Source organism: Haliotis asinina, chromosome 1 (assembly GCF_037392515.1).
Source record: "Haliotis asinina isolate JCU_RB_2024 chromosome 1, JCU_Hal_asi_v2, whole genome shotgun sequence".
In the NCBI taxonomy this organism is placed as follows: Eukaryota; Metazoa; Mollusca; class Gastropoda; order Lepetellida; family Haliotidae; genus Haliotis; species Haliotis asinina.
In genome coordinates, this window is record NC_090280.1 from 60,387,431 (window position 1) to 60,399,773 (window position 12,343).

At 36.8% G+C, this 12,343-nt stretch overlaps 1 long non-coding RNA gene across 1 annotated transcript in view; it reads right to left on the reverse strand.

The window, feature by feature from the left end:
* The window catches only part of LOC137295485 (uncharacterized), a 48,114-nt gene that overhangs the window by 32,105 nt on the left and 3,666 nt on the right, over nucleotides 1–12,343 (reverse strand). Inside the window, exons 2-3 of the long non-coding RNA XR_010957582.1 lie at nucleotides 2,804–2,874; nucleotides 2,458–2,536 (exon numbers count right to left, since the gene is read on the reverse strand). This is a non-coding gene — a long non-coding RNA (uncharacterized lncRNA). The remainder of the gene's footprint in view (nucleotides 1–2,457; nucleotides 2,537–2,803; nucleotides 2,875–12,343) is intronic.

Consider the following 12,343-nt stretch of genomic DNA (forward strand, 5'->3'; position numbering starts at 1 on the left):
CGACATAGTAAGAATTTTCATCGATTCATTGCTATAAACCTTACAACATGCATTTACCGTTTTGTCATCGTAAATACTAGCAATCATTCACAGGAACAATGAATTCATACCCTTGTCCGCATCATTGATGATGTATATAAAAACCGTTAAAATCAAACATGGAAATATTATTGCAGGTTCGAATATACCCAGGAGTTGGAGAACAACGAAGGTGTTGTGCTTGCCAAAGCCAACTTCTGTAGCTCTACTGGATACAGCTTCAGGGACAAAAGAACTAAGAAGCACTACGATCAGAAGTGTGAGGAAACAAAACTATTTATACAGTCAGACAAACATGAATTTTGATTGTGAGGTGTAAAGAAGGCGGGCGACTCCTTTCCGTGACTTAGGTAACAGGTACTGGTATTTGATTAAAGGTTTGATTGTATGTCAATACATTTTTATTTCTTACAAAATACATTCCTATTATACAGATATACCGACGATATCAGACAAAGAACTGATTCTGCTGAATGGCAAGGATACACGCCGTAAAGCGAAAAGGTGATTCCCATTTTGTTATTGTATCATCGCAGACATGGGATTGTAAATACGGTGAAATCCGCAAAGAACATGATAAGGTAATGTACCATATATTTATAATATAAAGGTGTGGCATTGTTCTAAGTTAGTTATAATCCGTTTGTAGAAAATGAGGTATTTATTCTACGCTACTTACTCTATTGTACTATGACTTACAAAAAACGTGGAATATATTTTTACCCCATACGTCAAGGATATATATAAATTTCCAGAAAAGATAAAACTTTTCAAAGCATAGCGAAAGATATGGGGAGAACAGTTGCCGGTTCTTGAATGACGAAAAGATTATTCTACACAAGATTTGCTTGACTGCATATAATTTTACTGGTATTGTTCAGGATATACATTTCAAGTGGCCGCTAATTTTAGTCATACTCAGACAAATCTTAAGAATATGTTTGAGTTGTTGGTTGTGTAAAAGGAAAAATTACAGTAGAGTAATGTACGCCATGTCAAAATGCATCGTATGTGCCCATATGAGGGCACATAATACCCGTGCATTGTGTGTGTGTAAAGGATGGTTATTCAACGTTTACCAATGATCATGACAGCATTAGGCGGGACCACCGGCAGAAAGCCACATGCCAGGAAGCCTGTCAGGCAGCGACTGTTCACAATACCAAAACTGCATTGTGGCGCAAAACTACACATCAGAGAGGCGATGTGTTTTTCATATGAAAAGGTGATACTGCAACGCTAATGTAGTCGAACAGTCACTGTAGGAATGCTTCAGATGCCTATATTTTCAGCTTGTTCATGATACCATAGCATAACCATTACACTGTTATAGATGCAGGATGCATTTTAGAGATTTTTACACGTGAGATTACGTTTCTCGTGCCCTTTGGGATTGAGTGCCATCCATGTATCGAACACTCACTCTCAAAGCGAAGTATCTAATCAATGATACAGGGACAAGAAATTGAAATCTGAAGACTGGTAGTTCAGATGACGTACCTCACATCCCAGATATAATATGTCATGCGTTTATACGTCTATCACCAGCAAATGAATACCACACATGTTTAATAGACTGCGTCTGTTAAATAGTGACACATATACATTAAAGACAATGTTTGATTAGAGATCAATCACCTAATTAAGACAATTTCTACAATAACCTATGTATGCGTGGGAACGTCGGAATAAATGGACTGGTAATCTTGATCAAATAACCTCTTCAGTGGTGATTTTTTGTACGTACTTCAAATGCTGTCATATGTAGGCGGTAAAGACTGAACACCCCTCATATTTCACAAATGGTTCTATCATATACAGGCCGAAAACGATAATGGGAGGAAAAGACGTAAATACACAGCTGAATTGGAGAAAGCAATGGCTGAAGGAAGACTATCAGAATATCACTTTGATCGATGATTTATTGTTTCATTTCCGAGACCCGAAGACCATTCAGAGAACCCCACTGGAGAGGTATAGTACAATGCCATGTGGGTGTTGTGTACCTATAATTTATAACTGAGGTACCAGTGAGAGGATGCCAATATTAAGTCGCGAGAAATTACTATATCATTTTTAGACTATTATTTTCGAACATCAGTTATAACAACTTAAAGGGACAACCAGTTTTAGTTCATGGTACCGTAATTAGTAATATGCATTTCGACAGAACGTGTCAAGAAGTGGCTGTCGCCCAAAACTGTTTGATAAAGCCCCGACAGACAAATGTTCGTTTCATTCGACATACAAACTTATGTGTAATATTCCATTTAAATGTGAACCATAAGTTATATTTATATACTACAGCGCCCTTTAGTTATAGCTTTTGTACGCAGCGATATTCCAGATATTAGTAAAATATATTTAACATGAGTGTCTCTGTTTCGCTGGTTTGTTAGAGCTTTAAGGGCAACTTACATGTTCATTTCTTGAACGCATGAAGTGTGGGCGGATTCTTGTAGCCGGTGTCTCTCCATATTTATGTCTTTTCATGTGTCTGCAATTACATATAGAACTATTGCAGGAGAGTGGTTGCACAGAGTTGACAAGCTCGTGATTAGCAAAATACACGAGGTTGTGGAAACTGGGGAAACGCGACCCAGAGAAGTTGGAGCTAGGGTAGAGGAATTTTTTAACAGTTTATGCCGTCCCAACCAAGTTCCACGAATCGGCAGTTCAGCCCAACCAAAAAGGATTTACATAACCACATTCAGACAGCTGTACGTAACAACAGGTAATGACATAAAGTGTTATGCATACATACATGTAAACCACGCTGCACAGGTTCCTCTTTGTTGCGGTATCCCATCTCAAAGAGAAATTGATCTACAACACCTAAAAATACCATTGCATTAAAAACAAATTGTTACCTATAGTTCATTTTCACAAGCGATTCATAATGAAACCATGTTTTTGTTCACACTCTGCATCTTATTAGTAATGACATGACGTCTTATCTAATAAATAAATGATAATTCAAGAAACATGGACCTTATTTGAAAACTCACTCAACAAATCATTGTATTCAGATCCATACACAATTTCAGAAATTCCGAGGAAGAACAAGGAACCATTGCGGACTTACTTGAACAATTGAAAAGAGACGACATGTAAGGCAAGCCTGGAAGAGATGGCTATAGAGGATACCATCAAAGACAGATCAGGAGGCGATTATATAAGAGTATGTGTCTGTGCTGCATTGTCTGTGACTGAGTGAGTCAGTGAGATTGGTTTTACGCCGCTTTTGCAATATTCCAGCGATATCACGGCGGGGGACACCAGAAAATGGGCCTCACACATTGTACCACACGTGTGGGGAATCAAACCCGGGTCTTCGGCGTGACGAGCGAACGCTTTAACCACTAGGCTACCCCACCGCCCCTCTGTAACTGAAGTTATATCAAACATTATGAATGATCTCAAAACACATTATAACCTGTGTAATATCTATACAGAAAACGTTAAATTATCTATAGGAAAACATAATACTTTTAATTAAACGTAATTTAATATAAAAAACATGAAACTTGATTGGCAAACAAGTGAATTACATGTTAGTACTGTTTGAGGACACATACTTCATCATGTACTTTTGACATAATATGTATTGAAATGCATGCAGAGCTAGATATATCTATGAAGGAAATACATTTACTTTTTATACTCAAATCAAATCATTGCTTTATTAAAAACTTGCCAGTTTCTTATAAGCAATTTTGAACGGAAAGAAACAATTGGAATTAATTTCCTATGATCAAATACACATTTCTGTATAGTCCTGTTTTGTATTAGTCCTAGGTCAAAGGCTAACAAAACCCCTGTCTTTTAGGATCTCTCAGGAGTGAAAGTGTTATCAAGTCATTAGTATGACACCCCCCACGCTCTTATGTTTCTTGATCATATGGAACTAGCCACTGAATGTATCAAATTACTAAAAACAAACAATGGTTAGCCACTGTTGAAACAGTGTCCACATGTTCATAGTTCAACTGAATGAGTATTAACCAGATAGTTTAATGGACGATGACAGGCACTTGTGTTCAACATGGTTTAAATATGCAGCCTGGGTGATAAGGTTGGGGTATCATATTACCTAATTTTGATGCTATCTCTACATTTGGCCTAGAATTTTTATGGGCGATTAAGATAGATTGTAAACAAAAGGAACAAATACTCAACAGAAATGATGTACACAAAACAGGTTTTAGTATCCAAAATTTATCAAACACTGTAAGAATGATGCAACTGAATAAACTGACTTAAACATAGTTTCCAACTTATATCTCATCATATATTAGTAGCTGTGTTTTCATGCTGTGGTTTAAACCTCACATTTTAAGATGAGCTGTGTGTAGAATATACCTAAGAAGATATTCAGCTGTGAGGTGATAATATATTTTGTAAAACATTATAAGGTTTCTATTGTAAGTTCCTTTTTCAATGAATTACAATTTGTTTCATTGTAAATTTCCTGATGGTTCATACTAAGACAGCACTACATATATTACAATCGTACAGTCTGGCCACTTATCAAAAACATGACACAGTAATCGTAAATAGGGAAAAGGAGCACTTGTACATATTTTCAAAGATATTTCAGAGTGAATTACATATTAACCTTCTATACTTTAGCCACACGTTCTTACATGTGTATTGCCATTGTTTGTGTTCATTCCTAACTGTTTGCAGATTAACTTCTATAGATATGAAATTGTTGTCACTGGTTTTATCCAGCTTGTCCAACATAATGTCCTGCTTGAAAGAGTCTGACTATGGAAGTCAAGTTCAGGCATAGTGGGGGCATTATGCAAACATCATGGACTATATGGACAACTTCTGGCTGTGCTTACCAAAGGTATATTATAATCACATGCACTATAATGTAACTGAGTCATACAAAATAGGCACATGGCTGTAACATGATATTAAATGTTCTCTCCACAATGAAGTGTGTCAGTCAAATAAAATGGTGTTAATGCTTCATGTTTTATATCAATATTTTGCAAAATAAACATGAATTCTTCTTCTGTACGGACATAATAACATGAACACATGAAACTGCTTCTATGTGGCACTGTATATATGAACATTACAATTCCAGTCATGGGCTATGACAATCAGACCTTTTGACCAACATGTGGGACTGACAACAAACAACGGGGTGGAGAGGCTCCATTCTCTGTTTAAACGTTACCAGAGACATTCTACAGACATGAGCATAACAGGGCTGATTGCACTTCTGATGAAACATCACAAAACCAGACAACAGAGGTAATTCAGAAAGTCTATTTAATTGGACAATGGTCAACTGTAAGTTTGAAATGAAATGTTTGCTCTCCGTAAAACCTACACCAGAAGTGTATGCATCATTCTTTTTGCATTGATATATGCTGAGTTTAACATATTAGCAGTGGGTGGCCAGCAATTTCTATGGAATATTATTGGATGGATTCACTGTAACCTTTGGAAAAAGAAAACAAATCCTGCCGCTTGTTAAATACTTATTTTTGGGGGAAGAGAAGATAGTACATTAAGAATTTCAGAGGATGCAAATGCATATAAGTAATACACAGAAAGTCTAATTTCTCAGATAAGGTCAGACCTATGAGATTAACAAGCGAAATTCCCTTTTATTCAACCAAGAATCAGTAAAAGATGACATATCCCCCGGCTCCCACATATTTGAAAGAACATCAGACATTTACTTGATGTATTTTCAGACTAAGTTCGAAACAATGCCATGAAAATCATGAAAAATATAAATGCCAAATATCAGTAAACACCAAAAGAAAATCTGCCAAGTTCTGTTGAAAGATATCAAATGACTTTTGAGTTGTGCTCCAGAAATGAAACCCATCCCTCCCTTTTGAGACTAAGTCAGAATCGTTTCTATGGAAACTGGGAAAGATAAGAATGGCAAAAATCTGTGTAAATAGCATAAGGCACAACTAAAAGGTCTGCCTCATATGTCTGCCAAGTTTTGCTGAAACATATTGAGAACTTTTTTTGAAGTGTGCTCCGGAAACGAAACATACCTCTCACTTTTGTTTCAAAATGTTTCCATGGAAACTGAGAAAATATTAAATCACGAAAACCGTATACATAGCAAAAGGCACCACTATAGGTTCTGTCTGACTTATCTACCCAGCTTTGCAGAAAAATATTGAATGGTTTTGGAGTTATGCTCTGGAAGCGAAGCCCACCCCTTTCACTAGACTAAGACCAAAACGTTTCCTGGGAAAAAAATAGAAATGCCAAAAATCTGTAAATAGCGAAGGGCACAACTACAGGTACAGTTTATTATATCTACCAATGTTTGGTCTAAAATATCTAATGGTTTTTGAGTTATGCTCCGGATACAAAATGACTATGGACAGACAGGCAGATGAGGCATCAACTATATCCTACCCTCTCATAACATGCAGGGGGATAAAAACTCTTAAGTCTGCTGTACAGATTTTATCTTACATTTGTTCTTTTTCTTAATAAAGTTAAGTCATTGTTCATAGTTAACAAATGCTGTTATTTGTCAAATAACTAAAATCATGCATGTTTCAATTACTCGAAGACAAGTACTCTACAGTTTACACACTTTGAACAAGGGTCATTGGAAGATGACATATTTCCCCTGCCCCCACATATTTAAAAGGACAAATCATCTCACAGTTACTCGTTGTTTTTTAAGACAAAGTTTGAATTGTGTCCATGGAATTCATGAAAATTATAAATGCCATATATCTGTAATCAGCAAAGTCACAATCCCAAGATCCGTCTCATATATCTGCCAAGATCTGTTGAAAGACATGAAATGGTTTTCGATTTGTGCTCTGGGAACGAAGCCCATCCCTCCATTTTGAGACTAAGTCTGAAACGTTTCCATGGAAACAAAGAAATTAATACATCACAAAAACCTTTAAAAACCAAAATGCACCTCTTTGGGGTCTGCCACACACAGACAGACAGTTTTTGAGTTATGCTCCGGAAACGAAACACACCTCTCACTTTTGAGACTATATCTGAAACGTTTCCATGGAAACCGAGAAAATAATAAATCACAAAAACCTGTACATAGCAAAAGGCACCACTTTAGGTTCTGATTGATATATCTACCACGTTTTGCAGAAAAATATTGAACGGTTTTTGAGTTCTGCTCCGGAAACGAAGCCCACCCCACCATAAGACTAACACCAAGTTTGGTCTAAAAATATTGAACGGTTTTTGAGTTATGCTCCGGAAAAAATGATTAGGGATGGACGGACAGGTGAGGCGTCAGCTATATCCCCCGCATTACATGCCTGGAGGTAAAAATGTTCACACTCTTTCACTCATACACCACCTCCTTCATTCATGTAACAAAGATGTTCTTAAAATTCAGAAGAATTTCAAAGAGACTCCCGTCCCACTCCTAGTACCCCTTACAGATTTCAACTGAGCACAATTCTAAAGAATAAACCCTTAAACATTACAAACCTAAAAATACTAGATACAGAAATAAAACCCTTTCTTCAAAGATACCAGTTTAGCTGACACAAAACTAACAGTTGAATGGATATCACAAACTCAGAATAAGTTCATACAAAAAAATAAATTCTTTTTTGTGTGTATTGATAAATGCATAACCTTGAGATATATTCTCGAAAGAACAATTATTATTGCAGTTATCATGAAAGAACGACAGAATAAAGATGGCATTGAAGGATTCTGTCCCCGGGTTCTTGACTGGGAGAGGGTGGACATGTTTTGAACACTGCAAGAATGACAGAATGAGGTGATGCAGACAGAATCTGTTCACAAAGGTGAATCGACTTATCAAGTGAACAATTACAATGTTTTAAACAGGGGGACCAAAGATCTCTGTTCTTGCCAAGACTTCCGGAGACGTTTTATTCCATGTAAGTATATACTGGCCACATAACATCACAGCAACCTACAGAGACACTCCAATTTTACATGTCTGCAGGAAGTCACTGCCAACTGTCACCTATGTCAAGTTTCCAAAAGTCTCTTCAGAAGATTGTCTATCACCTAGCAACATGAGTGGTGCAGAGTCCAGTGGCACATCATTGAAGGCTCAAATAGATGATATTGGCAGTGCCCAAGTGTGAGGTTGCTGTGTGAGCTGACTGTGTGAGCTGACTGTGTGAGCTGACTGTGTGAGCTGACTGTGTCTGCTAACAAGGTGCAACTGGCAGGAACAGGGACAGAAAAGATAAAGAAAACTGTTCAAAACAGAAACTGTTTTAGGAAAGCTTTAAATATCCTAAAGAGTAGCGCATGCAGAAAGAATGTCCTTAACAAGAAGCAACATACATTTCGTAAGTATTGGAGTAATCAAAATACTGAATGATTATTCACATATCAGAAAAGTAACATAAAAGCTTATATGAACATGCACCATTTCTAATTCTGCATTAATGATTAAATGAAGTATGTATTACTTCTAGGAGAAGGTAAATGTAGAAATCATTCACTTTCACATTTTTACTTGCAGGCTTTCCAGTATTCCTAGAAAAGCTGCCAATAAGGCAACCCTTTAGAAGAATATGCCAAAAATTCAAAGGCACGAAAATCAAATACTCTGTTCCACCTGATTACAATAAGCTTTATACTTACTGGTACTAAACTGATACCATAGGCTCACTTTAGAATTATGTTGATCAATGGCCACTTTAATTTAAGCAATATTGACCAATTGCAGGAGCTTGGAGAATCTGCATTTGATCAACCTGATATGGCAAGTGTCATGGTAAGTTTGAAGAGAGAAAACGAAACATATCAAGTGTATCAATCTTAGCGTAGTGTCATATTGTTTGTAGAATATAATTACTTCGGGACATTTAATCAAAATGTTTTCATCCCTATGTAATACTGGAATGTACCTATCCAGTCATAAATGTGTCATGTGTAAAGATAAAACCTCTCATTCCAGACAAACACAGCCGCTGCATTTGAGGGAGGTAACAGGAACAGGGCAGACACAATGGACTTAACAAGAGAATCCGATGAGGACACCACTACCACACATGTTTGTAAAGTGTACATACTTGAAATGTTATTATGAAAGTGTGATTTTTTGTTATTTGTAATATCACTGATTAAGTGATAGTTATTATTGGGTCACAACATTGAAGGTTTGGAATGTGTGGGAGTAATATTTGTAGTGGTACATCTTTTGAGACAGCACTTCAGTGTTACCCCCCTTGCTGGTTTGTGTACTTTGACCTTGTTCATGTTGTGGATTTTTCCCACAGATTTCCAAAAAGTTGATGGAATAATGATGTAAGAGTTATATAACGACTGGTTGTTGTGTTGTGTAACATGGAATAACATGTGATTGTATTACATGACTGGGTTTTTTGAAATGTCATTTATTGTAGCTTGCTCGCTGTTTGTTCAATATATTATTGAATATTTTAGATTTGTCTATGTTCTATTTTGCTGGTTGATAAAGGGGCAAAATTATAACTGAAACAATGTACAAACATGATAAATTATTACATTCTTTCAAGAAATTTGGATTCATTCCCTAAAAAACAGATGTATCTTAATGCAACAGAATTTTTATGAAAGGTTTCTTTAAAAACCTGGTTGTTCCTTTAAGGATCTATTCACAATAACAACAATTTTTTGTTACTTCCAGCAGGCAGTATATGTGTCAGAATATGATAAGGCTTGTATTTCAAGAGCTGAGGTAAGTTAGGTGTGAATCTGTCTATGTTTGGGATTTAACACCACACTTAGCAGAATGATTATAGCACTATTAGCCAAGGGCTCCTTTCATAAAGCAAACTTTACTAAGGTTAACCTTAACTCCCATTCTTTAATATTGCACTGAGGTTACTTAAGTCAAAGGTAACTTTAGTGCAAATTAGAGAATGGGAGTTAAGATTAACCTTAGTAAAAGTTGCTTTGTAAAAGGAGCCGATAGTTAGTAAATCTGAATCACTTACTCAGTTCTCACAACCAGCAAAGGTTGCTATAGGAACCTGTTATGTCCTAGAATACACATCAGTTCTGAATTAAAGCATCAAATGTAATATTGTTAGCAATCACATATTTATGATACCATCTGACCGAGTACATAATCACAGCCTAAAATCCATTCTTCAGGCAAAAATAAAAAGATGTGATATGAGTCATTAAAGTAGTGAATGGCATAACTAATTGGTCATTGTGTATATAAAACCCAATGGGTGAAGACACATCACATCGGAGTACAGAGGCCGTTTAGTCAGCTTGGCGGAGAATTCTGAGCAGCAGATGTAAAATCGACTAAACAAGGGTCGACTAAACAAGGACACTCTTCAGAAGAGATGGAAGGTGACAACAGTAAAACATCAGTTACAACAAGACTCCACAAGCTGTGGAATATATGTGATGAAGGTACGACACATTTCTGAAAGCTAAAATATATTGGTAACAGATACAGTTGACTTCAACAAAGAAAATACCAACAATATTTCAGCATAAGAAATCAAAACTATTGTTACTGTGTTAAAGCCAGTTACCATAACCTGTTGATAGTTCCCTACAACATAAGTCAAACTTCCTACTAAGAACTAATTTCAAATTTCAGTTTGTTGCCTTTCTGCTAGATGGGGAGAACATGAACTCCCCATTTAATACAGTTGAGACCAGAATACACATAGCATCACATTTGCTGCAAGAAACAGGTAAGTACAGATTACCAAAACAAAGTGAAACATAAAATTCTACAGGCATTATAACTTGAGAGAAATATTAATAAAGTTACGCCAATGAACATTTCAAAATGTACAATCAAAAGTGAGTGAGTGAGTTTAGTTTTACGCCACACTCAGCAATATTCCAGCTGTATGGGGGCGGTCTGTAAATAATAGAGTCTGGACCAGACAATCCAGTGATCAACTGCATGAGCATCTATCTGCGCAACTGGGAACTGATGACATGTGTCAACCAAGTCAGCGAGCCTGACCACCCGATCCCATTAGTCGCCTCTTACGACAAGCAATAGTCGCCTTTTATGGCAAGCATGGGTTTCTACCCCGGGACCTACACGGGTGTATAATAAAAAGTAATGCATGATGTTCTAAATAACAAGAATGTGTTGTTTCAGATTTACATGCAATAGCAGACATCTGTAGAGGCTGCTCCATGCAAACATGTATGGAGGTCAATGAAACAAAAACACAAGGCATCAAAAAAGGGGTACAACATTGTGTAAGGATTATAAGACAATATCTTTTATGATGAGTTTTTCTTGCTTGTGGAATCACAAAAGTAACACATTATAAACTGTACTGATGAGAAAAACATTAACAGAATTGGCAAAGCAAACAATAAGAAGAACTTTGTATTGCAGGTGCAGTGTGAGAGCTGCACGTACTGCTATCACCTTGAATGCTCTGGCAGCAATGAATCATTTACAACACTTCAAAATGAGACCTTTGTGTGCTGAGTGTGCCTGGTAGATGGTGTAGAATATGACAGCAACAGAGTGGAAACTTCATCTTTATTTCGAAGAAAAGGCACACAAGAACAGAAAGTGTCTGTGGATAACACTCATGGAAGGCACACTGGGCTGGCTGGACCCACAGAGCATACTTTTCAATTAATTACCTTAAATGGTCACATAAAGAAATGTCAGGGCTGCAGAAGAGAATTCAATCATCCACCAAGGGCACCATATGACGTAGCTGTGAGACACAGGGAGTTAAGACATTTTTTCAGTAAGAGGGCTAGTAGGCAACAATCTTTTTGAACAAACTCTCACTATCTCTGCAGGGCAAAGTGCATACTCTCTAAAACTCCACAATTCACCATCAGCAGGCTTGTAATTGATCCAAATATAACACTGACAGACAACCACGTACAAAATCCGGAACAAAATGGGATAGATAATGTATGTCATAAATTCAAGTGTCCCATATTTCAAAACTTCAAAACATCAACGTAAAGAACAGATGTCACTCTGTCAGGATAACATGACAATCAAGACCCTCACAGTAGCAACCCTCACTAAAGAAAAGATGTCAGCCAGTCAGGATAACATGACAATCAAGATCCCCAATCAGCCCTCACTACAGAACAGATGCCAGTCAGTCAGGAAAACATGACAATCAACCCTCACAGCAACATCCCTCACTATAGAACAGATGCCAGTCAATCAGTATAAGATGATTATTAAGTCTATAAGTGCACGTTCTGTCTATGTATTCATGTATAGCCAATCTACTTGTGTTTGTACATCATCAACCCTCATGTAAACATGCTCATCAATCATGTACATCATCCTTAATCCCCTATCATGTGTTTTGTAACATCA